We start from the raw sequence: 24,627 nt of genomic DNA, 5'->3' as shown, positions 1-24,627 counted from the left end.
CAAGGACTTACTGTATAGCATAGGAAACTATATTCAGTATCTTGTAATAAGCTATAATGGAAAAGAATCTGAAAAAGTATATATATATATATATATATATATATATACACACACACACACACACACACACACACACAGAGTATATGAATCACTTTGCTATAGACCTGAAACACAATATTGAAAATCAACTATACTTCAATAAGAAATTTTTTAAAAATGATGGAGAAGGGGATTTGCATGAAATGAGTCAGTTAAAGAAGTCCTGAGGCATCCAGTCTCATCTTAGGAGAGCTCATTCTAAATTCAGGGTACATATGAAACTGAGGATTTGCAAAATAATTCCATACCACCATTTGAAAATGAAGATTACCTGTCCCAGAGCATTTCACCTACGTATGCTGAAGGTAGGATAATAAAAATATCTCCAAGATTTCTAAAATTTCCATTTGAGTTAATAGAAGCTGCAACATCTCAGTTCAAAGGAAACAATCTGGGTTCTGAAGTTAAATAGAAATGCTCCATGGCATGAATTTCACAAATTTTTTTCTGAATTAAGAGTAAAAAAAAATTAAAGGTTAATTAATCTCAGAATATTTACACTTAAATTTACATACATACTCTGTGATAGTAGAGCTGTTTGATGCAGTAAGGTTCAGTTGGAACAGCTAATATAATACTTATTGAATGTGATTAAACTTTGAGCTTAGTTGCCGGTTATGGTTTCTCACAATTTCTTTTATTTATTTATTTATTTGTTTATTTATATATTTTTGGACATGCCTCTTGGCTTATGGGATCTCAGTTCCCCAACCAGGGATTGAACCCGGGCCACAGCAGTGAAAGCACCGAGTCCTAACCACTAGACCACCAGGGAACTCCCACAATTTGCTTTTTAAGGTCACAATTTTTGGTCACCAAGAACTGTTTCATCAGTTTTAATAATAACACTGTCTTATATTAAAAACTTTATTCCACAGTGTCAAAATTAAATTTAAAACTGCAAGTGTCTTCAGGAAGAAAAAGATTCAGAGAGAAGGAGAAAGGAAATAAAATACGAGCATTCAAAAGAAAAATTATGGATAAAAAAATTCAAAACCCAGAGATGGACTCAACACAATTCTGCCAAATTACCAAATTCCTATCTTTGTTATTTGAAATTTTTTATTTTGGCATGATTTCTAAATACCAATTTTCTTCACATTTTAGAAAGGACATAAAAATCTGAGGTAATAGTGAAGAAAGGGAAGTTAGAGACTGTGTCCTTTGAAGTCCTTTACACTATACAGGAGAGTTTTGCTCAGTAGAATTCCAGATTATAATCTAGACTATAATCTATAAACATTGTTTTCTGCAATCCAAAGTAGACTCTCCAAAACCTAAATACACTATTTTTATTTATTAATATATGACTGATTTTGTCCCAGGGTTTGAAGCACAAATGTACTGACTACTTTAAAATAATAAATAAACAGGTATGGAGTTAGGGTTATGGTCATCTACATTACTCCTTTTGAATAGAAATGCTAGTATACCACTGCTGGTATCTACTTCACACCTAGTTCTTTGAGGCCAAGTTGGGAAAATAAGTAGTCACAAGGAGGAAGACAGCAGAGAAAGTTGTTCTTCCTTTTCTTGAAAAAAAAAAAGTATGACTTGAACTGCTCACTGATATATTTAACACTATAATCAGATTCATAATTTTTAAAAGTTTTATAGTTGGTTTTATGTAAAAGTATCTCTAGGTTTTTATGAATAAAGACTAGAATTTTACCTCTATGCTTTACTCATCATTCTTAAAGTTTTCATCCCAATGCTTGCTTCAGCAGCATATATACTAAAATTGGAATGATACAGAGAAGATTAGCACGGCCCCGGCGCAAGGATGACACACAAATTCATGAAGCGTTCCATATTTTTGTGGGATAGGAGGGTGGGAGGGAGAAGCAAGAGGGAGGCAATATGGGGGTATATGTATACGTATAGCTGATTCACTTTGTTATAAAGCAGAAACTAACACACCATTGTAAAGTAATTATACTCCAATAAAGATGTTAAAAAAATTTTTTTTCATCCCAAATTCAAGACAATTACATTTGTCTCCTTTTAGTTCTTTCCTGTATACATAATTGTGTAATGTCCATCATGAGTCTGAACATCATTATTACTACTACATCTGAGCCCACTACTTCAAAGAAGTAACAAAGTTGTTTTTGTAAAGTACCTGATAATCCACAAAAGACTAATAAATTAAGTATTGTTTGTCTAACATAAGCATTACTTACACTAAGCACAGATAAATAGTTATTTGCAAAGTTGTTTTTGTTTTGTGGTACGCGGGCCTCTCACTGTTGGGGCCTCTCCCGTTGCGGAGCACAGGCTCCGGATGCGCAGGCCTAGCGGCCATGGCTCACGGGCCTATCTGCTCCGCGGCATGTGGGATTTTCCTGGGCCAGGGCACGAACCCGTGTCCCCTGCATCGGCAGGTGTACTCTCAACCACTGTGCCACCAGGGAAGCCCTGCAAAGTTGTTTTAAAGGGCATTTCTGGACACTAAAAAAGTATCAAAAATGAAATTTTGTTATCTCAAAATACGATTATAGGTTAAACTGAAGTCTTTAAATGCTGACGATGTAAGTCCTAGAATATACTGTCAGTAAAACAAAAATCACTTTATAATACACTTAAAATAATTTCAACAATCTATTTCACTTTCCTAAAAAAATACAGTAAATTGTTAATCTGCTCCCCTTAAGGGGCTGTTTTCTATATGAAAAATGACAAACATCAGCAAGGTGCAATCACAACAGAGTGAGGTAAAATTGTGCATTTCTAATTTGCATCCTAAATCTGAATCATCAACCTCTAGAGGGGTTACTGGCAATTGGCATGACAAAGGCCTACACCTTAGAGGGAATTACTGAAGACAAGGTTTGGGGCTAATTTAAATAATGTAACTGATATTACTGGATCCACAAGAAGAGAGAATTCCATGGGTCACAGTAATTAGCCAAAAAGTTGCTCAAGACACACTGTTCCATTTAACTATGCATATGGGAACTTCAAAGACAGCTACTACCTTAGAAACTTACAATAGAGGAGAGAAAGTAAGCAAAAATAATACAAGTGTAAAGATTCACATAATACAAAAATTACAGTGGAGGGCTTCCCTGGTGGCACAGTGGTTGAGAGTCCGCCTGCACATGCAGGGGACACGGGTTCGTGCCCTGATCCGGGAAGATTCCACATGCCGCGGAGCGGCTAGGCCCGTGAGCCATGGCCGCTGAGCCTGCGCATCCGGAGCCTGTGCTCCGCAACGGGAGAGGCCACAATAGTTAGAGGCCCGCGTACCGCAAAAAAAAAACATACAGTGGAGGGACTTCCCTGGTGGTCCAGTGGGTAAGACTCCATGCTCCCAATGCAGGGGCCCTGGGTTTGATCCCTGGCTGGGGAACTAGATCCCACATCCATGCCGCAAGTAAGAAGTCTGCATGCCACAACTAAGAGTCCACATGCTGCAACTAAAAGATCCCATGTGCCACAACTAAGACCTGGCACAGCCTAAATAAATAAATATTTTTTAAAAATACAATGGAGACAAGGGATAGGTAGGATTTGAGGAGAAAATGGAATTTCTATGGACAAAGTCACAGAGAATCAAGAATGGGGTAGAACTCAGGATGAGTCAAAGGAAGAGGGAAAAAAGTTTAAAAGAGTTTAAAGATTAGAAGGTTACAGGTGGCCCTGTGCCCAACTTTTCATAGGCTGGGAAGCAAAGCTTGAGAAACTTGATGTTGTCTTGGGCGGAGTGCGTATAGCAACAGATCAAAGAAAAAGAGGAAGAAAACGTGCTCTCAGCTGCCGGGGGATCTCGCTGAGTTGCTTTTGTCTTGTGGGCTTCTGTTGGGATTGGTGTTTCCTCCCGGAAGACGGCTGCGTGTGCTTTGAGGAGGCTCACTCCCTGCCAGATGGGTGATGGAAGTCTAAACATGAGGAAGGATCTTGGTGATCTGGTCGGGTGTCAGGCCTGAACCTCTGAGGTGGGAGAGCCAAGTTCAGGACATTGGACCACCAGAGACCTCCCGGCCCCACATAATATCAACTGGCGAGAGCTCTCAGAGATCTCCGTCTCAACACTAAGACCCAGCTCCACTCAACAACCAGCAACCTCCAGTGCTGGACACCCCATGACAAACAAATAGCAAGACAGGAACACAACCCTACCCATTAGCAGAGAGGCGGCCTAAGATCATAATAAGGTCACAGACACCCCAAAACACACCACCAGACGCAGCCCTGCCCAACTGAAAGAAAAGATTCTGCCTCATCCACCAGAACACAGGCACCAGTCCCCTCCACCAGGAAGCCTACACAACCCACTGAACCAACCTTACCCACTGGGAGCAGACACCAAAAACAACGGGGAACTGTGAACCTGCAGCCTGCAAAAAGGAGACCCCAAACACAGTAAGTTAAGCAAAATGAGAAGACAGAAAAACACACAGCAGATGAAGGAGCAAGGTAAAACCCACCAGACCAAACAAATGAAGAGGAAATACACAGTCTATTTGAAAAAGAATTCAGTTATGATAGTAAAGACCCAATATTTTGGAAACAGAATGGAGAAAATACAAGAAACGTTTAACAAGAACCTAGAAGAACTAAAGAGCAAACAAACAATGAAGAATAACACAATAAATGAAATTTAAAATTCTCTAGAAGGAATCAATAGCAGAATAACTGAGGCAGAAGAACAGATAAGTGACCTGCAAGATAAAATAGTGGAAATAATTACTGCAGAGCAGAATAAAGAAAAAAGAATGAAAAGAATTGAGGACAGTCTCAGAGACCTCTGGGACAACATTAAATGCACCAACATTTGAATTATAGGGGTCCCAGAAGAAGAGAAAAAGAAAGGGACTGAGAAAATATTTGAAGAGGTTATAGTTGAAAACTTCCCTAATATGGGAAAGGAAATAATCAAGTCCAGGAAACACAGAGAGTCCCATACAGGATAAATCCAAGGAGAAATATGCCAAGACACATATTAACCAAACTCTCAAAAATTAAATGCAAAGAAAAAATATTAAAAGCAGCAAGGGAAAAGCAACAAATAACATACAAGGGAATCCCCATAATGTTAACAGCTGATCTTTCAGCAGAAACTCTGCAAGCCAGAAGGGAGTGGCAGGACATATTTAAAGTGCTGAAAGGGTAAAACCTACAACCAAGATTACTCTACCCAGCAAGGGTCTCATTAAGAGTCGATGGAGAAATTAAAACCTTTACAGACAAGCAAAAACTAAGAGAATTCAGCACCACCAAACCAGATTTACAACGAATGCTAAAGGTACTTCTCTAAGTGAGAAACACAAGAGAAGGAAAAGACCTACAATAACAAACCCAAAACAATTAAGAAAATGGTAATAGGAACATACATATCGATAACTACCTTGAATGTAAATGGATTAAATGCTCCAACCAAAAGACATAGACTGGCTGAATGGATACAAAAACAGGATCCATATATATGCTGTCCACAAGAGACCCACTTCAGACCTAGGGACACATACAGACTGAAAGTGAGGGGATGGAAAAAGATATTTCATGCAAATGGAAATCAAAAGAAAGCTGGAGTAGCAATTCTCATATCAGACAAAATAGACTTTAAAATAAAGATTATTACAAGAGACAAAGAAGGACACTACATAATGATCAAGGGATCAATCCAAGAAGAAAATACAACAATTGTAAATATTTATGCACCCAACATAGGAGCACCTCAATACATAAAGCAAATGCTAACAGCCATAAAAGGGGAAATTGACAGTAACACAGTAATAGTAGGGGACTTTAACACCCCACTTTCACCAATGGATAGATCATCCAAAATGAAAATAAATAAGAAAACACAAGTTTTAAATGACACATTAAACAATGTGGACTTAATTGATATTTATAGGACATTTCATCCAAAAACAACAGAACTCAAGTGCTCATGGAACATTCTCCAGGATAGATCATATCTTGGGTCACAAATCAAGCCTTGGTAAACTTAAGAAAACTGAAATCGTATCAAGTATCTTTTCCGACTACTACTACTAGCTATAAGACTAGATATCAATTACAGGAATAAAAACTGTAAGAAAACAAACACAAGGAGGCTAAACAATACACTACTAAATAACCAAGAGATCACTGAAGAAATCAAAGAGGCAATCAAAAAATACCTAGAAACAAATGACAATGAAAACATGATGACCCAAAACCTATGGGATGCAGCAAAAGCAGTTCTAAGAGGGAAGTTTATAGCAATACAGTCCTACCTCAAAAAACCAGAAAAATCTTAAATAAACAACCTAAACTTACACCTAAAGCAATTAGAGAAAGAAGAACAAAAAAAATCCAAAGTTAGCAGAAGGAAAGAAATCATAAAGATCAGATCAGAAATAAATGAAAAAGAAATGAAGGAAACGACAGCAAAGATCAGTAAAGCTAAAAGTTGGTTCTTTGAAAAGATAAACAAAATTGATAAACCATTAGCCAGACTCATCAAGAAAAAAAGGGAGAAGACTGAAATCAACAGAAGTAGAAATGAAAAAGGAGAAGTAACAACTGACACTGCAGAAATACAAGGGATGATGAGAGATTACTACAAGCAACTATATGCCTATAAAATGGACAACCTGGAGGAAACGGACAAATTCTTAGAAAAGCACAACCTTCCAAGACTGAACCAGGAAGAAATAGAAAATATAAACAGACCAATCACAAGCACTGAAATTGAAACTGTGATTAAAAATCTTTCAACAAACAAAAGCCCAGGACCAGGTGGCTTCACAGGCAAATTCTATCAAACATTTAGAGAAGAGCTAACACCTATCATTCTCAAACTCTTCCAAAACATAGCAGAGGGAGGAACACTCCCAAACTCATTCTACAAGGCCACCATCACCCTGACACCAAAACCAGACAAGGATGTCACAAAAAAGAAAACTATAGGGCCAATATCACTGATGAACATAGATGCAAAACTCTTCAACAAAATACTAGCAAACAGGGCTTCCCTGGTGGCGCAGTGGTTGGGAGTCCGCCTACCAATGCAGGGGACGCGGGTTTGTGCCCCGGTCTGGGAGGATTCTGCATGCCACGGAGCGGCTGGGTCCGTGGGCCATGGTCGCTGGGCCTGCATGTCCGGAGCCTGTGCTCTGCGACAGGAGGGGCCACAGTGGTGAGAGGCCAGTGTACCGCAAAAAAAAAAAAAAAATACTAGCAAACAGAATCCAGCAGCACATTAAAAGGATCATACATCATGATGAAGTGGGTTTTGTCCCAGGAATGCAAGGATTCTTCAATATATGTAAATCAATCAATGTGATACACCATATTAACAAATTGAAGGAGAAAAACCATATAAGCATCTCAATAGATGCAGAAAAAGCTTTTGACAAAATTCAACACCGACTTATGATAAAAATAACCTCCAGAAAGTAGGCATAAAGGGAACTTACCTCAACATAATAAAGGCCATATATGACAAACACACAGCCAACATCATTCTCAATGGTGAAAAACTGAAACCATTTCCACTAAGATCAGGAACAAGACAAGGTTGCCCACTCTCATCAATATTATTCAATATAGTTTTGGAAGTTTTAGCCACAGCAATAACAGATGAAAAAGAAATAATAGGAATCCAAATCAGAAAAGAAGAAGTATAACTGTCACCATTTGCAGATGATACGATACTATACACAGAGAATCCTAAAGATGCTACCAGAAAAATAGTAGAGCTAATCAATGAATTTGGTAAACTAGCAGGGTACAAAATTAATGCACAGAAATCTCTTGCATTCTTATACACTAATGATGAAAAATCTGAAAGAGAAATTAAGGAAACACTCCCATTTACCACTGCAACAAAAAGAATAAAATACCTAGGGATAAACCTACCTAAGGAGACAAAAGACCTGTAGGCAGAAGACTATAAGACAGTGATGAATTAAAGACGATACAAGCAGATGGAGAGATATACTATGTTCTTGGATTGGAAGAATCAACATTGTGAAAATGACTATATTACCCAAAGCAATCTACAGATTCAGTGCAATCCCTATCAAACTACCAATGGCATTTTTCACAGAACTAGAACAAAAAATTTCACAAAATGACTATATTACCCAAAGCAATCTACAGATTCAGTGCAATCCCTATCAAACTACCAATGGCATTTTTCACAGAACTAGAACAAAAAATTTCACAAAATGTATGGAAACACAAAAGACAAAATAGCCAAAGCAATCTTGAGAAAGAAAAACAGAGCTGGAGGAATTAGGATCCCTGACTTCAGACTATACTACAAAGCTACAGTAATCAAGACAGTATGGTACTGGTAGAAAAACAGAAATATAGACCAATGGAACAGGATAGAAAGCCCAGAGATAAACCCACACACATATGGTCACCTTATCTTTGATAAAGGAGGCAAGGATATACAATGGAGAAAAGACAGCCTCTTCAATAAGTGGTGCTGGGAAAACTGGACAGCTACATATAAAAGAATGAAATTAGAATACTCTCTAACACCATACACAAAAATAAACTCAAAATGGATTAAAGACCTAAATATAAAGCCAGACACTATGAAACTCTTAGAGGAAAACATAGGCAGAACACTCTATGACATAAATCACAGCAAGATCCTTTTTGACCCACCTCCTAGAGAAATGGAAATAAAAACAAAAATAAACAAATGGGACCTAATGAAACTTCAAAGCTTTTGCACAGCAAAGGAAACCATAAACAAGACGAAAGGACAACCCTCAGAATGGGAGAAAATATTTGCAAACGAATCAATGGACAAAGGAATAATCTCCAAAATTTACAAGCAGCTCATGCAGCTCAATATCAAAAAAACAAACAACCCACCCAAAAATAAGCAGAAGACCTAAATACACATTTCTCCAAAGAAGATATACAAATGGCCAACAAACACATGAAAGGATGCTCAACATCACTAATTATTAGAGAAATGCAAATCAAAACTACAATGAGGTATCACCTCACACAGGTCAGAATGGCCATCATCAAAAAAATCTACAAACAATAAATGCTGGAGAGGGTGTGGAGAAAAGGGAACCCTCTTGCACTGTTGGTAGGAATGTAAATTGATACAGCCACTCTGGAAAACACCTTAAAGAACTAAAAATAGAATGACCATATGACCCAGCAATCCCAATACTGGGCATATATCCTGAGAAAACCATAATTCAAAAAGACTCATGTAGGGCTTCCCTGGTGGCGCAGTGGTTGAGAGTCCGCCTGCCGATGAAGGGGACACGGGTTCGTGCCCCGGTTCGGGAAGATCCCACATGCCGCAGAGCGGCTGGGCCCGTGAGCCGTGGCCGCTGAGCCTGTGCGTCCGGAGCCTGTGCTCTGCAACGGGAGAGGCCCCAACAGTGAGAGGCCCGCGTACCGCAAAAAAAAAAAAAAAAAAAAAAAAAAGACTCATGTACCACAATGTTCACTGCAGCACTATTTACAATAGCCAGGACATGGAAGCAACCTAAGTGTCCACTGACAGATGACTGGATAAAGAAGATGTGACACATATATACAATGGAATATTACCCAGCCATAAAAGAAACAAAATTGAGTTATTTGTAGTGAGGTGGATGGACCTAGATTCTATCATACAGAGTGAAGTAAGTCAGAAAGAGAAAAACAAATACCATATGCTAACATATATATACCGAATCTAAAAAAAAAAAAAATTCTTAAGAACCTAGGGGCAGGACAGGAATAAAGACGCAGATGCAGAGAATGGACTTGAAAACACCGGGAGGAGGAAGGGTAAGCTGGGACGATGTAAGAGTGGCATGGACATATATACACTACCAAATGTAAAATAGATAGCTAGTGGGAAGCAGCCGCATGGCACAGGGAGATCAGCTTGGTGCTTTGTGCCCACCTAGAGGGGTGGGATAGGGAGGGTGGGAGGGAGATGCAAGAGGGAGGGGATATGGGGATATATGTATATGTATAGCTGATTCACTTTGTTATTCAGCAGAAACTGACACAACAATGTAAAGCAATTATACTCCAATAAAGATGTTAAAAAAAAAAGGTTACAGGTGGCATGCCACAACGCCAAAACAACCTCCCACCCCATATCACCCCCCCCCCTCGCTCAGGCACAACCTGGCCAAGAGATCCTGGAGGGAAGAGGTTAATCAACGCTATCAGATTTTATAGCCTCAGGTCATTACTCTTCCAGATGGAAAGCATCCCCAGTCGGGATGAAGAGATTTCCCCCAGGCCACCACGATCTCACTCATCTCCCCGCGCTGGTGCCCGGAACACTTGGCCGGGACACCTGTCCTCGCCTCCTTCACCAACCGCTCCCTGCTCCGCGGCGCTGCAGCCACGAAGCCCTCGAGGGCCGCCCCCAGTCCCCAGGAAACCAAGCTCTCCGTTCCCCGAGGCTCCCTCCCACCCCGCCCAAGCAGCCAGGGCTCCCAGCGCGCCACCCGCCGTTACCCAGCTAACCGTTGTGCGTGGGTCGCGGCGCCGCGTGAGCGTGACGTGACGGGGCAGCTCGGGGCGTAGCTCCTCTCCGCGCCTGGCGACCCCCACGCCCCGGGAGTTCGCCAGACACTGTGGGGAGGGGTGGGCGCCGCCGCCTTATACCACGCCGCGGGGGCCGGAGCATGCACGCAGGGGGCGGAGTTGGCCCTACGGGCCCCGCCCCCTCCGCCCGCCCTCACAGCGCTGACTTCGGTGTGGTTCCCCCTCGGCCGCCGTCGTCGGCTCCCGGTCCCGCTGGGTGTTCCCCGGCAACGTCGCGGCCACCACCACGCGTGCGGGACGCCAATGTCGGCCTCACCCTCAGTCTCTGGCGGAGAAAAGGGGAAACCGCTAAGGACGATGGGGCGTGCCCCCCGGCTCCTGACTCAGGTGTGGGGGGGAGATGGGCGCGCGGAAGAGCGGGGAAGTGACTGGAAGTGGGGGACTGGGCGGGGTTTGAGTGGACGCGGGTGCACCTCCGACCGGGAAGAGGCCGAGGGCTAGAGGTTAAGAGCGTGGGCTGTGGGCTCGCTGCTTGAGTTCTGTGACCTCGGGGAAGTCACTCAAACCCTCAGGGCCTGTTTCCTGCTCCCTAAAATGGCAACAGTAGTAGAAGCGACCTCATTTAGGAGATTTCCATGGTCTTTGAGGTACACAGAAGTCGGGAAAGAAGAGCGGGTAAGAGGATGGAAAGATTGGTCCAAGAGGGGGAGGGTGTGTGTGCGTGTGTGTGCGTGTGCGTGTGTGTGTGTGTGTGTGTGTGTGAAAGATGGAGAAATGAAGATTGCAGATAGGCCAAATTTTTGTGGACACTGAATGTTTGGGACAGGATGTAATTATGGCTGGCAGTTTTGGGGCGATTGATTATATACTAAACACTTCACCTGAATCCTCATGAGCCTGTGGAGTAGGTACTCTTGACAGTTTACAAATAAAGGACCTGAGGTTCAGAGGGGTTGGGTAACTTTACAGAGGCCACTGACCTAGTAGTGGCCAACATTTGAAGTCAGACTTCAGAGCCTGGTTTTTGTCATAAGAGCCATGGTTCTTGAGCAAGTCCAGATACCAAAGTGTATCTGTTAAAGTGATTAAATAATCTTGATTTGAGAAATACCAAAAAAGTATGTCAAGGCCCTTGCCTTCAAAGAATTTACAAGTTCTTTGGGGGCAACTGAGATACAAATCAGCCCACATTTCTTGAGCATTTGCCATGCCAGGACCTGTCCTACCACTCCACCTTTTGTCTCACACACACACTTAATTCCCACAACACTTAAGAGTAGGCCTTATAGTTTTTGTTTTGCAAATGAATAACCTGAGGTTGAGGAGGAGTGGGGTTTGTGGGGTCAGGCCTTGCGCCCTCCTCTCAACCACTCTGCTTGTTTCACAGCAAAGTTTTCAGTAGCAGTTCAATATGTTAGTAGAAGACATTGCAGAATCTATGTTCAAGTACTGCTTGTGAGCAGTAATTGTTTTTTACCTTTGTAAATGCAGAGAAGAAAGGCACTTAAGGTCACTGGAGTGGCCAGAACTTAGATCAGCAGTGCTTCAGGATTGTTAGTGGCAGCAGCATTCAGAGTAGGTGGTAGATAGTTGAGTTAGGGAGACAGTGGGACACTGTGGCCCGGGTGTAAATTTATAAGGGCCTGTACTATGGAATGGCAGTGCGAAGAGGTAGATAAGAGATTCCCAGGAAACTTCTCAAAGAAGGCACGTAAAGCAGCAGTATAGTGGGTCTGCCCAGTTTCCAACAAAGTACCTAATTAAGGTTGCTAGGGGAATAAAATTAGTGTTTGTGAAGCACTTGGAACAGAGCCTAGCATATAGCAAGTGCTCAATAAGTATTTTTAAAAATGAATAAATAGGAAATTAAGGAAATAATTTCATTTACAATAGCATCCAAAAGAATAAAAACACCTAGGGATAGGTTTAACTAAGGAGGTTGCAAAGATTTTAGGCAACTCTACTTTCTGAAGAAACACTGCCCACAAAACTGCCCTTACTTCAGACACCGTCTGCAAGATTGGGGGTCTCCAGGGTCACCCTCACTTCACACCATCTGGCCACAAATTTGGAGGTTCTCATAACCTTGCTTAGGATCAGTAATTTGCTAGAAAGACTCACAGGACACCCTGAAAGCTATTATATTCACAGTCACATTTATTACAGAAAAAGGATACATTGAAATCAAGCAAGGGAAGAGTAGCATAGGGCACAATCTGGGAGGGGTCCAAACTCACAGTTCTGGTTGTCCTCTCCAGGTGAGGTCCTGAGTGGAGTTATCTCCTCTCAGCTATGATGTGTGACAGTGCTCTCAGAGTATTGCCAACCTGGGATATCACTCAAGCCCTGGTATCCATTGCTTTGTGAGGCTTCATTACTTGGCATGAATCATAGTCCATGTGATCAAACTAAAATCTCCAGTCACCTGCCTCCCTGAAGTTTGGGCTGTTACCATGTGACACAAAGCCCTAACTCTCCAATCACATTGTTGGTCTTTCTGACATTGCCGGCCCTACCCTGAGTCATTTCATTAGCCTGAACTGAGAAGGGGCCCACCCTTAGACACCTCATTAGCATAAACTGTCAGAGTTGGTCTGAGGGACCCACTATGAATTACAGAGACACTCCTATCACTTGGGAAATTGCAAGGATGTGGTGGTCATCTCCCAGGAGCTGGGACAAAGGCCAGACCTCTCTTTAGACAAGACCAGATTCCTTACTACACAAAAGTGGAAGACACACTGAAAACTGTAAAACGTTGCTGAAAGATACTAAAGAAGGCCTAAATAAGTGGAAAGACATCCATGTTCACGTATTGGGAGACTTAATATTGTTAAGATGGCAATACTACCCAGCGTGATCTACAGATTCAATGTAATACCTATTAAAATTGCAGGGCTTCCCTCGTGGCGCAGTGGTTGAGAGTCTGCCTGCCGATGCAGGGGACACAGGTTTGTGCCCCGGTCCGGGAAGATCCCACATGCCGTGGAGCAGCTGGGCCTGTGAGCCATGGCCACTGAGCCTGTGTGTCCGGAGCCTGTGCTCCACAACAGGAGAGGCCACAACAGTGAGAGGCCCGCGAACCCAAAAAAAAAATAAAATTGCAATAGCCCTTTTGGCAAAAGTGGTAAACTCATATGGAATTGTGCAGGATGCTGAATACTTAAAACAATATTGAAGAAGAACAAAGTTGGAGGACTCACATTTCCTTATTACAAAACTTATTACAAAGCTACAGTGATCAAACCAGTGTGGTACTAGCATAGGGATAGCTGTATAGACCAAGAGAATAGAAAGTCCAGAAACAAACTTACAAATCTAGGGCCAATTGATTTTTGAAAAGAATGCCAAGACCATTCAATGGGAAAAGAAATGTCTCTTCAACAAGTGGTGCTGGGACACGTGAATATCCATATGCAAAAGAATGAAGTTGCACCCCTACCTTATGCCATATACAAACATAAACTCAAAATGGATTAACCAATAACCTAAATGTAAGAACTAAACTATAAAACTCTTAGAAGAAAAGATGAGGGGTAAATCTTAATGACCTTGGATTTGGCAATGGATTTTTAGATACAATACCAAAAGAAGAGCAACAAAAGGAAAAGATAAATTGGGTTTCATCAAAATGAGAAGCTTTTGTGCATCAAAGGATGTTATCAAGAAAGTGAAAAGACAACCTACACAATGGGAGAAAATATTTGCAAATCAGGGTCTAATGTCCAGAATATGTAAAGAACTCTTACAACTCAACAACAAAAAGACAACCCAATTAAAAAATGAGCAAAGGATTTGAATAGGTGTTTTCCAAAAACGATGTGTAAGTGACCAACAAGCACATGACAAGGTACTCAACGTTATTAGTCATTAGAGAAATGCAAATCAGAAACACGAGATGCCACTCTATACCCACTAGGATGGCTATAATAATAATTTTTTAAGGAAAGTATGTATTGGCAAGAATGTGGAGAAATTTGAAAACTTGCACATTGCTCATGGGGGTATAAAATGGTATAGCCACTGTGGAACAGTTTGGCAGTTCCTCAAAAGTAAACATAAGGGCTTCCCTGGTGGCGCAGTGGTTGAGAGTCCGCCTGCCGATGCAGGGGACACGGGTTCGTGCCCCGGTCTGGGAAGATCCCACATGCCGCGGAGCGGCTGGGCCCGTGAGCCATGGCTGCTGAGCCTGCGCATCCGGAGCCTGTGCTCCGCCAACAGGAGAGGCCACAACAGTGAGAGGCCCGCGTACCGCAAAAAAAAAAAAAAAAAAAAAAAAAAAAAGTTAAACATAATATTACAACAAGACCCAGCAATTCTAAGTATATACCCCCAAAATTGAAAACAGGTATTCAAACAAATAGTTGTACAGGAGTTTCATAGCACTATTCACAATAGCCAAAAGTTGGAAACAACCTGATGTGCATCATTAAATGTATGGATAAACAAATGTGATATAGCCGTACAATGGAATATTATTTGGTCACAGAAGGATTGGAGTACTGGTACATGCTACAACATGGATGAGCCTCGAAAAGATGTTAAGTGAGAGTAGCCAGTCACAAAGGGTCTCAAATTGTGAATATCCAGACACAAAAGGTCAGAAATTGTATGATTCCATTTTATTAAATATCCAGAATTGGTAAATCTAGAGAGACAGAAAGATTAATGTTGCCAGGGGCTGGGAGAATGACTTTTTAATGGACGCGGAGTTTTCTTTTAGGGTAATGAAAATGATTTGGAACTTGATACAGGTGTTGGTTGGTGGTTGTACAACATTGTGAATGTACTAAATACCACTGAAATGTATACTTTAAAATGGTTAACTTTATGTTATATGAATTTACTGCAATAAATCAAATAAATAAATGGAGAAAAAGATTTTCCATGAATTAAATGAAGTTTCTTCTTTGTGTTAAGAGAATCATGTCTAAGTTTATAATTTAAACTTTATATATCTTAAAGAGGGCCAATGTGATAGTCAGAAGCCACCCTCCTCCCCCAAGATGTCCATGTCCTAATCCTTGGAATCTGTGAGTACGTTATTTACATGACAGAGGGGAATTAGGGTTGCAGATGGAATTAAATTTGCTAGTCAGCTGACCTTAAAATAGGGAGATCATCCTGGATTGTCTGGGCCCAATATAATTAAGAGTCCTTAAAAGTGGGAGAGAGTAGGCAGACAGGTCAGAGTGATGCAGTGTGAGGACTTGACCTGCTGTTGCTGGCTTTTAAGATGGAGGAAGGGGGGCACCAGCCAAGGAATGTAGGTGGCCTCTAGAGTCTGGGAAGGGCAAAGAAACAGACTCTCCTCTAGAGCCTCCAGAAGGCTTGACACCTTGATTTTAGCCCAGTGAGGCCTGTGTTGGACTTCTGACCTGTAAAACTGTAAGATAATAAATCTAGGTTGCTGTTGTTGTTTCTAAAATATTTATTTATTTCGTTGCATTGGGTCTTAGTTGCAGCAGGTGGGCTCCTTAGTTGTGGCATGTGAACTCCTAGTTGCAGCATGCATGTGGGATCTAGTTCCCCGATGAGGGATTGAACCAAGACCCCTGCATTGGGAGTGTGGAGTCTTAACCACTGCACCTCCAGGGAAGTCCCCTAAATCTATGTTGTTTTAAGCCACTAACTTTGTGATAATTTGTTACAGCCATGATGGAAAACTAACACAGACAGCATAAATGTGTATACTTCAGGCCTCACAAAACTTGTATCTTCCTACTGACAATGAATATTTTTATTAAGAGTACAGGCTTTGGAGTTGGAAGACCAGGTGCTATAACTTGCTAGCTATGTTTCTGTGGGCAATTCACTGAACTCTTCTAGGCTTCAGTTTCCTCACCAGGAACATTGGAGATAATACCTACAAACCCGATGTGTCATGAGAATCAAAAGAGAAAATTATTGGTGAAACTGGGAAAGTGCTCTGAGAGTGGTTTTTTTGTTTTATTTTTTTTTAATATAAATTATCAGTAAAGGGCGCTTAAGGGGGAAAGGTCCAGAGTTACTCTAATATTTTAGCTGGAAATAGAGAAATAGAGAAGGTGGGAAGAGGAAACAGTTTGAGTGAACTGGAGGAAATGATAAAGCAGGTACAATTCTTACTATTTTTCCAGATGTCATCCTTGTTTTAAGCCAGTATAAGAGGAATTTTAGAGTTGGCAGAAGCCTGGAAATCATGTAACCAACGCCCAACCTTATGCAGATGTGGAAGCTGAAATCCAGAAGCTAGAAGACTTTCTTCAAACCACTCAGCTAATGAATGGTTTCACCAGGTGAATAGACAAGTTTTCTGGACTTTACTGTCTAAAGCATAACCTTTAAGATAAAAAGTGTTTCTTTACTGCAAACCAGAGGGGATACAGTGCCCTCTAGTGGCTTTTTATTTTATTATACAAATCCCCATTACTTCACATTTCTGTTTTAAAGGTTGAGAAGGAGATGATGCAAGCTAGGCTGCCTTAGAGAAGGACCTTACAGTTATTTGCAAACTCAGATTTCAAGGTTTCAAGCAAGTTCTAACTTGAGAAATTAGGGGCTAGGATGAGAAACACCATTAAAGGAAAAGGGGTGGGGAATTTGTAAATGCAAATTTGGACATTTGTGCTGAATACACTGCTCAAATATTTTATCTGGAAAATGAGAAAAATACGTTTTGGTTGTGTTTCCACTGACAAACTCAGTGAAATCAAAAAGGTTCACTTTTCGTTTTATTGAGATACAGTCCTCATAACATAAAATCCACCATTTAAAAGTGTAAGCTTAAGTAGTTTTCAGTATATTCACCATGTTGTGCAACCATCACCACTATCTAATTGCAGAATATTTCCATCTCCCCCCACACCCCAAAAAAACCCAAACAATTAGAAGTTGATTCCAATTCCCCCCGCCCCATCCCCTGACAATTGCTAATGTACTTTCTGTCTCTATATATTTGTCTATTCTGGATATTTTATATAAATGGAATGTGAACTTTCATCTCTGGCTTCTTTCATTTAGCATAGTGTTTTCAAGGTTCACCCATATTGTAGCATGTATCAGTACTTAGTTCCTTTTTATGGCTGAATAATATTCTGTTGTATGGATAGATCACATTGTATTTATTTGTTCATCAATTGATGGGTATTGAGTTGTTTACACTTTTTAAAAGAATTTGTTTATTTTTGGCTGTGTTAGGTCTTTGTTGCTGTGTGCGGGCTTTCTCTAGTTGTGGCGAGTGCGGGCTACTCTTGTGGTGCGCTGTCTTCTCATTGCAGTGGCTTTTCTTGTTGCGGAGCATGAGCTCTAGGCACACTGGCTTCAGTAGTTGTGGCACTCGGGCTTAGTAGTTGTGGCTCACGGGCTCTAGAGCGCAGGCTTAGTAGTTGTGGCGCATGGGCTTAGTTGCTCCGCGGCATGTGGGATCTTCCTGGACCAGGGATTGAACCCGCGTCCCCTGTGTTGGCAGGCAGATTCTTAACCACTGCGCCACCAGGGTAGTCCCTCTATGTTTAACTTTTTGAAGACCTATCAAACAATGTATGTTCCAACTGTCTCATATTTTCCAACACTTGTTTTTTCCATTTTATTATTAATATTAATATTGCCATTCTAATGGGTATAAAGTAGTATCTCATGTGGTTTGTTTTAAATTTTGAAATCAATTTTTTCTCTTTTTTTATTTTTGTTTTTATTTGTGGTGAAATACACAAAACATAGAATTTACCTTCATAACTATTTTAGGTATATAGTTCATTAATGTTAAGTATATTCACATTGTGGTGCAACCAATTTCCAAAACTCCACCTTGTAAAACTGAAACTATGCCCGTTAAGCAACTCCCCATTCTCCTCTCCCCTCAACCACCATTCTACTTTCTGTCTCTATGAATTTGATGACTCTAGGGTATCTCATATTAATGGAATAGTATTTGTCTTTTTGGGACTGGCTTATTTCACTTAGCATAATGTCCTCAAAAGTTCATCCATGTTGTAGCATGTGTCAGAATTTCCTTTCTTTTTTTTTTTGTGGTATGCGGGCCTCTCACTGCTGTGGCCTCTCCCGTTGTGGAGCACAGGCCCCGGACGCGCAGGCTCAGCGGCCATGGCTCACGGGCCCAGCCTCTCTGCTACATGTGGGATCTTCCCGGACCGGGGCACGAACCCGTGTCCCCTGCATCGGCAGGCGGACTCTCAACCACTGCGCCACCAGGGAAGCCCTCCTTTCTTTTTAAAGTTGAATAATATTCTGCTGTAGGACTTCCCCGGCACTCCAGTGGTTAAGACTGTGCTTCCACTGCAGGGGGCACAGGCTTGATCCCTGGTTGATCCCGCATACCGTGCGGTGCGGCCAAATAATAATAATAATATTCCATTGTATATATATACCACATTTTATTTATCCATTCACTTGTCGATGGACCCTTGGGTTGCCTCTACCATTTGGCTTTATGAATAACACTGCTATGAACATGGGTGTACAAATATTTCTTTGAGACCCTCTTTTCAATTCTTTTGGTGTATGCCTAGAAATGGAGTTGCTGCCTCATATATAAATCTGTTTTTAATTTCTTGAGAAACTGCCATACTGTTTTCCATAGTGGCTGCGCTATTTTATATTCCTATCAACAGTGGCCAAGGGCTCCAATTTTTCCATATCCTCCAACACTTGTTATTTTCTGTTTTTTTTTGATAATAGCCGTTCAGTTGGTGTGGGGTAGCATCTCTGTGGTTTTGATTTCCATTTCTCTAATGACTAATGATGGTGAGCATCTTTTTATGTGTTTGTTGGCTATTTGTATATCCTTGGAGAAATGTATTACAAATCCTTTACCCATTTTTTAATTGGATTGTCTTTTTATTGTTGAGTTGGATGAGTTCTTTATATATTCTGGATACAAATCCTTTTTATCAAGATACATGATTTGCAAAAGGATTTATTTTAAACTGTCCTCTATTGAGGTATACTTTACATAGAGTAAAATATACAGATCTTAAGTGTAGAGCTGAATGAAGTTTGATAAATTTATACATACCTGTAACTTTCATCCAGGGCAAGTTAAAGAATATTTTTGTCACCCCAGATAATTCCCTTGGGACCCTTTCCGTGCAGTCGCCCATTCCTCTCTGCCCAATGCAATGATTATTTTTATTTGTCAATAGAAATTGGTTTTCCATGTTTCTGAGATTCATAAAACAAATTGTGTAATATGTACCACTTGTGTCTGGCTTCTTTTACTCAACATTGTATCTGTGAGATTCATCTGTGTTATTGCATATATTCAGTTGATACTTTTTTATTGCTGAATTTTAAATTTTGATGAAGTCCAATTTATCCACTTTTTTTTTTGTGGGGGGAGGCTGTTGTTGTTTTTTACAGTTAGTGCTTTTTGTGTTCTATATGAAAAATGTTTTCTGACCTCCCGTTCCTCTACGACCAGGTTGCAAAGATATGTTCCTATATTTTCTTCTGAAAGATTTAGAGTTTTAGCTTTCACATTTAGACCTATGATGCACATCAAATACATTTTTGTTTAATATGCAGTGAAGTTGAGGGGTGGTTGGTGTTTTTTTTTTTTTCTCCCACAGATATCCAGTTGTTCCAGCACTGTTTATTGGGAAACTTTTTCATCCTTCATAAATTGCTTTGGTTATTTTTTTAAAATTAATATATGGGGGCTTCCTTGGTGGCGCAGTGGTTGAGAGTCAGCCTGCCGATGCAGGGGACATGGGTTCATGCCCCGGTCCGGGAAGATCCGGCATGCCGCGGAGCGGCTGGGCCCGTGAGCCATGGCCGCTGAGCCTGCGCGTCCGGAGCCTGTGCTCCACAACGGGAGAGGCCACAACAGTGAGAGGCCCGCGTATGGCAATATGGTATATATGTGTAGGTCTATTTTTAGACTCTGTGTTCTGTATTGCTGATCTATTTGTCCATTCTAATGCCATTACTACCTTATCTTTCATTAATATAGCTTTTTATTTTAATAAGTCTTGAAATTAGGTAGTTTGCCCTAGAGCTTTGCCCTTTTTTTTCAATATTGTTTAAGTTATTCTAAGTCCTATCCACTTCTGTATAAATTTTAAAATAAGTTGTCAATTTCAACCAAAAAAGCCCATTTGGGGTTTTTATTGGGATTGCATTGAATCTATAGAACATATGGTGAGAATTGTCATCTTAACAGTATTAAGTCTTCTAATCCGTGAACATGGTATTATATCTCTTCATCTGATTAGGTCTCCTTTAGGCTCTCTCAGCAATGTCTTGTTTTAATGTAGAAGTTTTGCAGTTTCATTAAAATTATTCTAGGTATTTTTGGTTATTTTAAAATAGCATTGTTTTATTTTAACTTTTGAATTGCTCATTGCTAGTAGAAATGAAATTTATTTTTCATATTGAATTTGTATCTGTAACCTTGCCAAATTCACTTATTATTTCTAGTAATTTGTTTGTAGATTTCCTTGGATTTTCTACATACATAATCATGTCATCTGCAAAAAAGAAAGTTTTACTTTTTTCTTACAATCTTAATCCCTTTTCCTTTTCCTTGCCTTACTGTACTGGCTAAGCCCACCAGTACAATGGTAAATAGTAGACATAAGAATGGACATCTTTATTTTAATTTTAGAGGGAAGTGTTAAATATTTCACCTTTAAGTTTGATGTCAGCTATAAGATTTTATATACAGCCTTATCAGATTAATGAATTTCCTTTCAATTTTTAGTTTTTTAAGAGTTTTTTAAATATTTATTTATTTATTTTGGCTGCGCTGGATCTTCATTGCGGCACACGGGATCTTCATTGTGGCACACGGGATATTTACTTGCAGCATGCGGGCTCCTTAGTTGTGGCATGAGAACTCTTAGTTGAAGCATGCATGCAGGATCTAGTTCCCCGACCAGGGATCGAACCTGGGTCCTCTGCATTGGGAGTGCGGAGTCTTACCCACTGGACCCCAGGGAAGTCCCTGCTAAGAGTTTTTATCATGAACAGGTGTTAAATTTTATGAAATGCATTCTGTATATTTACTGAGATAATTACATGCTTTTTCTCCTTAATTCTGTTACTATGGTAAATTACACTATTTGATTTCTTTTTTAAAAATACCTTTTATTATGGAAAGTTTCAAACACATAAAAAGTAAATAGAATAGTATAATAAACTCCCAGGTTACCCATCACCTAACTTCTTTTTTTTTTTTTGTGGTATGCGGGCCTCTCACTGTGTGGCCTCTCCCGTTGTGGAGCACAGGCTCTGGACGCGCAGGCTCAGCGGCCATGGCTCACAGGCCCAACCGCTCCGCGGCATGTGGGATCCTCCCGGACCAGGGCACGAACCCGCGTCCCCTGCATCGGCAGGCGGACTCTCAACCACTGCGCCACCAGGGAAGCCCGTCACCTAACTTCTTATACCATTTGCACCCTCATCAAATCCCCACACTTAAAAGTTCGTTCAGGTTTTTTGTTTTGGATCTTTTCTATTTGTCACTTTCTCTCTAATTCTTTTCCTTCCCCATTTTCTCCCTCTTCTACTTTCCCTTTCTCCTCATACCTTGTCCTTCTCCTCCTTCTGCCTCTTTCCTTCCTTATTACTCCCCCTTGCTTCTTTCTCTTCCTCTTTTCCTCCTCTTCTCCCCTCTTCCCCTCATCCTCCTCATCTTCCTCTTTTTCTAGTAAAGTTGACAAATTCCTTATTATTATTTAATAAAGATAAATGAATTCAATGAAATTCTTTTCTTGCACGCCCTTTCATACAATTCAAATTAACAAAGTTTTCTGTATACAATTTAATCTATTAGAATACTACCAGAATTTTTGTCAAGCACTGAAATGTTACACATTAGTCATGATTATAAATTCCATCAATGTAGTCTAAAATACGTAAGTGTATTAACTGGAACTTAGTTAATTACAGAGACTTCTTACCTTTCCTTTCTTTTTTTTTTGGCAGATACATTGCTCATTTATTTGCTCCATGTTTGAAAAGAATTTCAAAGTAAAATAACTTTATACACCATACAATTCAGAGCAGAGTTGGGCTCAGGGGACCACTTCATGGTTCACAGGGTGGGCAGAACCCTCTGTCTCCAAACATTTTTTGCACTAGTTTGAATTTCTGCTGTGAGTCCTGGTCCCAGTCTTGCTTGAAACCCCATGAGGTTAAGTTCACCACCCAAGGGGGCTGTAATTTCCCCAACCACAGGGATGAGCTGCTAGTTCAGAGGTGAAAGAGGGCTTCCTGGAAGGGACCAATAAAGCCTCTGCAGCAGAAACAGGAGGAGACAAGGGCAGAAGGCACGGTGCTGAACCAGAGAGCCTCTGGGGGATGGTGGAGCTCTCAGGATCCAGCATTTCCCTGTGCTCAACCGTGGGTTTCCATTCGGTAGAACAGGGTCTACCTTAGAAAGCAGCAGAAACTTTCTTCTAGTAGCTTCCAAAACCTGAAGACAGGGCCCAGCAGGAATTTCGACTGGACCCAGGAGATCCCAGGATGCCAGGAAGCTACAAGCCCTTGATTATTGAGGTGGCCCAGCCAATGGGCCCAGCTCCTGGAAGGCACAGTAAGGTAGTTTTGCAAGGACAGCCCACGACTAGGACAGACAGACCCATGCAAACACACTGGAGTTGGTAAAAGGGACTCCATATTGCTCATTCCCTAACTCCAGGTTCGACACCCATTGTTCAAAAGACACAAAGTGAACACCGTTCTTGGGGTTGGAGGACACATGGCTGGCCTCAAAGGGGACTCTCCTCCACCGCCGGATGCGAAAAGGATTCGAAGAGAAATGACACAGGACAGCCTGGTTGATGTCTAGAGTTTGGACAATTAGCCAATATATACATATACGGTTAGTGCCTCTTCGTTCCATCCAGCAGTCAGAGACACAAATCTCAGTCTTTCCACTATCCAGGAGTTCTGGCCAGAAACCCTCCTTCTCCAGGTCCAAAACTTCCTTTCTTCGAAACCACCTGTAACCAGGTAGGTAGTAGGCAGGTAGAAAGTGGACATCACAAGGAGCTGCAGGCATGCCCTTACATTTTCCCTCCTTTGTCCAGCCGTCCCCACCACTCAGCATAGGCTGTTCTGGGAAGCCATCTAGGCCCCTGGGGTTCAGGAGGAGGTTGCGCCCTATGGGTCTGTGCTCGCAGAAGCGGCCCAGGACACAGGGCCTGTGGTCGGCGGCGGCGGCAGGCAGGTGCTGACGATGGGCCACAGGGCGGCGTGTTTCCGGGGCAGGATGCTCAGTCACAGGGCCTGGCAGCCCACTAGGTCGCGCCAGCGCCTGCCCACCTGGTGGTGGTGCCTGAGCAGCATGTGTTGGGGCACATGGCTCAATACCATTAGGAGCAGGTCGGCTGGCAGTTGGTTCGGGCCCAGCGCCTCCTCGGATTCCTGCTCTAGCGCCTCCTCGGATTCCTGCTTCAGCAAGGGGATCCCGACAGGCTGGCCCTTGGAGGAGGGCTTCTCACCAGGCTCAGCTGCAACCTGCATCTCAGCCAGCGCCCCTCCTGGGTGGGCCATCACCTTGCTTCACGTCTCTTTCCTTTCTAAGACAAGTTAGAGCACTTTATCATTTTGCTGTTTTGGGTAAATAATCTGAAAATGCACTGCTTATGGCTATGCTTAACAAGTTGTGATATATGGTGGAAAATAGGAATAATACAGGGCCAAAAAGATAACCTTTAAGTATTTTATACTTTTTTGACTTAGGGCGCATGCAAGTTAAATGAAAATTTTGAGGTTTATATGGTTGTTTTTCGTTGTTGTTGTTGCAGGTTTTACCATCTGAAGAGGATAGAATGAAAAAAGAAATGAGAAATCAGCTTGTGAGAAAAAAAAATAAGGTAATTTGGATGTTATATGAAAGAATATCTTCAAACCTATGCTTACTTTGGCAAAATTTTAAAAATTTTAATGGCAAAATATAGCTGGAAGAAACAGGATAATGAATCTAACTTACATTCCCATCTTACTTTAAAAGAGGAAAATATTTTACTAATACAAGTCATGTAGAATAGCTAATGAAGTGAAATGTGTGAAATGAAACGAAATGAAATGAAACTTAATATTATCATTATCTGG

At 41.2% G+C, this 24,627-nt stretch overlaps 1 protein-coding gene, 1 long non-coding RNA gene, 1 other non-coding gene and 1 pseudogene across 6 annotated transcripts in view; 2 read left to right on the top strand and 2 right to left on the bottom strand.

Moving 5' to 3' along the window:
- Window positions 1-11,215, bottom strand: part of LOC111180020 (monocarboxylate transporter 1-like) — a 40,396-nt gene extending 29,181 nt beyond the window's left edge. The window contains exons 1-2 of one of the 3 annotated variants that reach the window (XM_022584045.3): window positions 10,546-11,215; window positions 1,772-1,834 (exon numbers count right to left, since the gene is read on the bottom strand). The gene's annotated coding sequence lies outside the window, so the exon portion shown is untranslated. The other 2 variants (XM_022584046.3, XM_089917823.1) reach the window with 2 other exon arrangements.
- On the top strand, window positions 1,811-1,917 carry LOC115801883 (U6 spliceosomal RNA). The gene has a single exon (XR_004022241.1). It is a non-coding gene; the product is annotated as a U6 spliceosomal RNA (small nuclear RNA).
- The window catches only part of LOC149750676 (uncharacterized), a 77,607-nt gene continuing 63,653 nt past the window's right edge, over window positions 10,674-24,627 (top strand). Inside the window, exons 1-2 of the long non-coding RNA XR_016394390.1 lie at window positions 10,674-10,953; window positions 24,321-24,389. This is a non-coding gene — a long non-coding RNA (uncharacterized LOC149750676). The remainder of the gene's footprint in view (window positions 10,954-24,320; window positions 24,390-24,627) is intronic.
- The window catches only part of LOC149750677 (F-box only protein 27 pseudogene), a 44,174-nt pseudogene continuing 30,770 nt past the window's right edge, over window positions 11,224-24,627 (bottom strand). The window contains exon 2 of the transcript XR_016394385.1: window positions 11,224-24,330. The product of XR_016394385.1 is annotated as an F-box only protein 27 pseudogene (transcript). The remainder of the gene's footprint in view (window positions 24,331-24,627) is intronic.

Source organism: Delphinapterus leucas, chromosome 1 (genome assembly GCF_059928025.1).
Source record: "Delphinapterus leucas isolate spDelLeu-1000000601 "Yukka" chromosome 1, BTC_Dleu_Yukka2, whole genome shotgun sequence".
NCBI classification, from domain to species: domain Eukaryota; kingdom Metazoa; phylum Chordata; class Mammalia; order Artiodactyla; family Monodontidae; genus Delphinapterus; species Delphinapterus leucas.
Note: the sequence above shows the minus strand (reverse complement) of the source record. Positions and strands in the feature narration are given on the sequence as shown.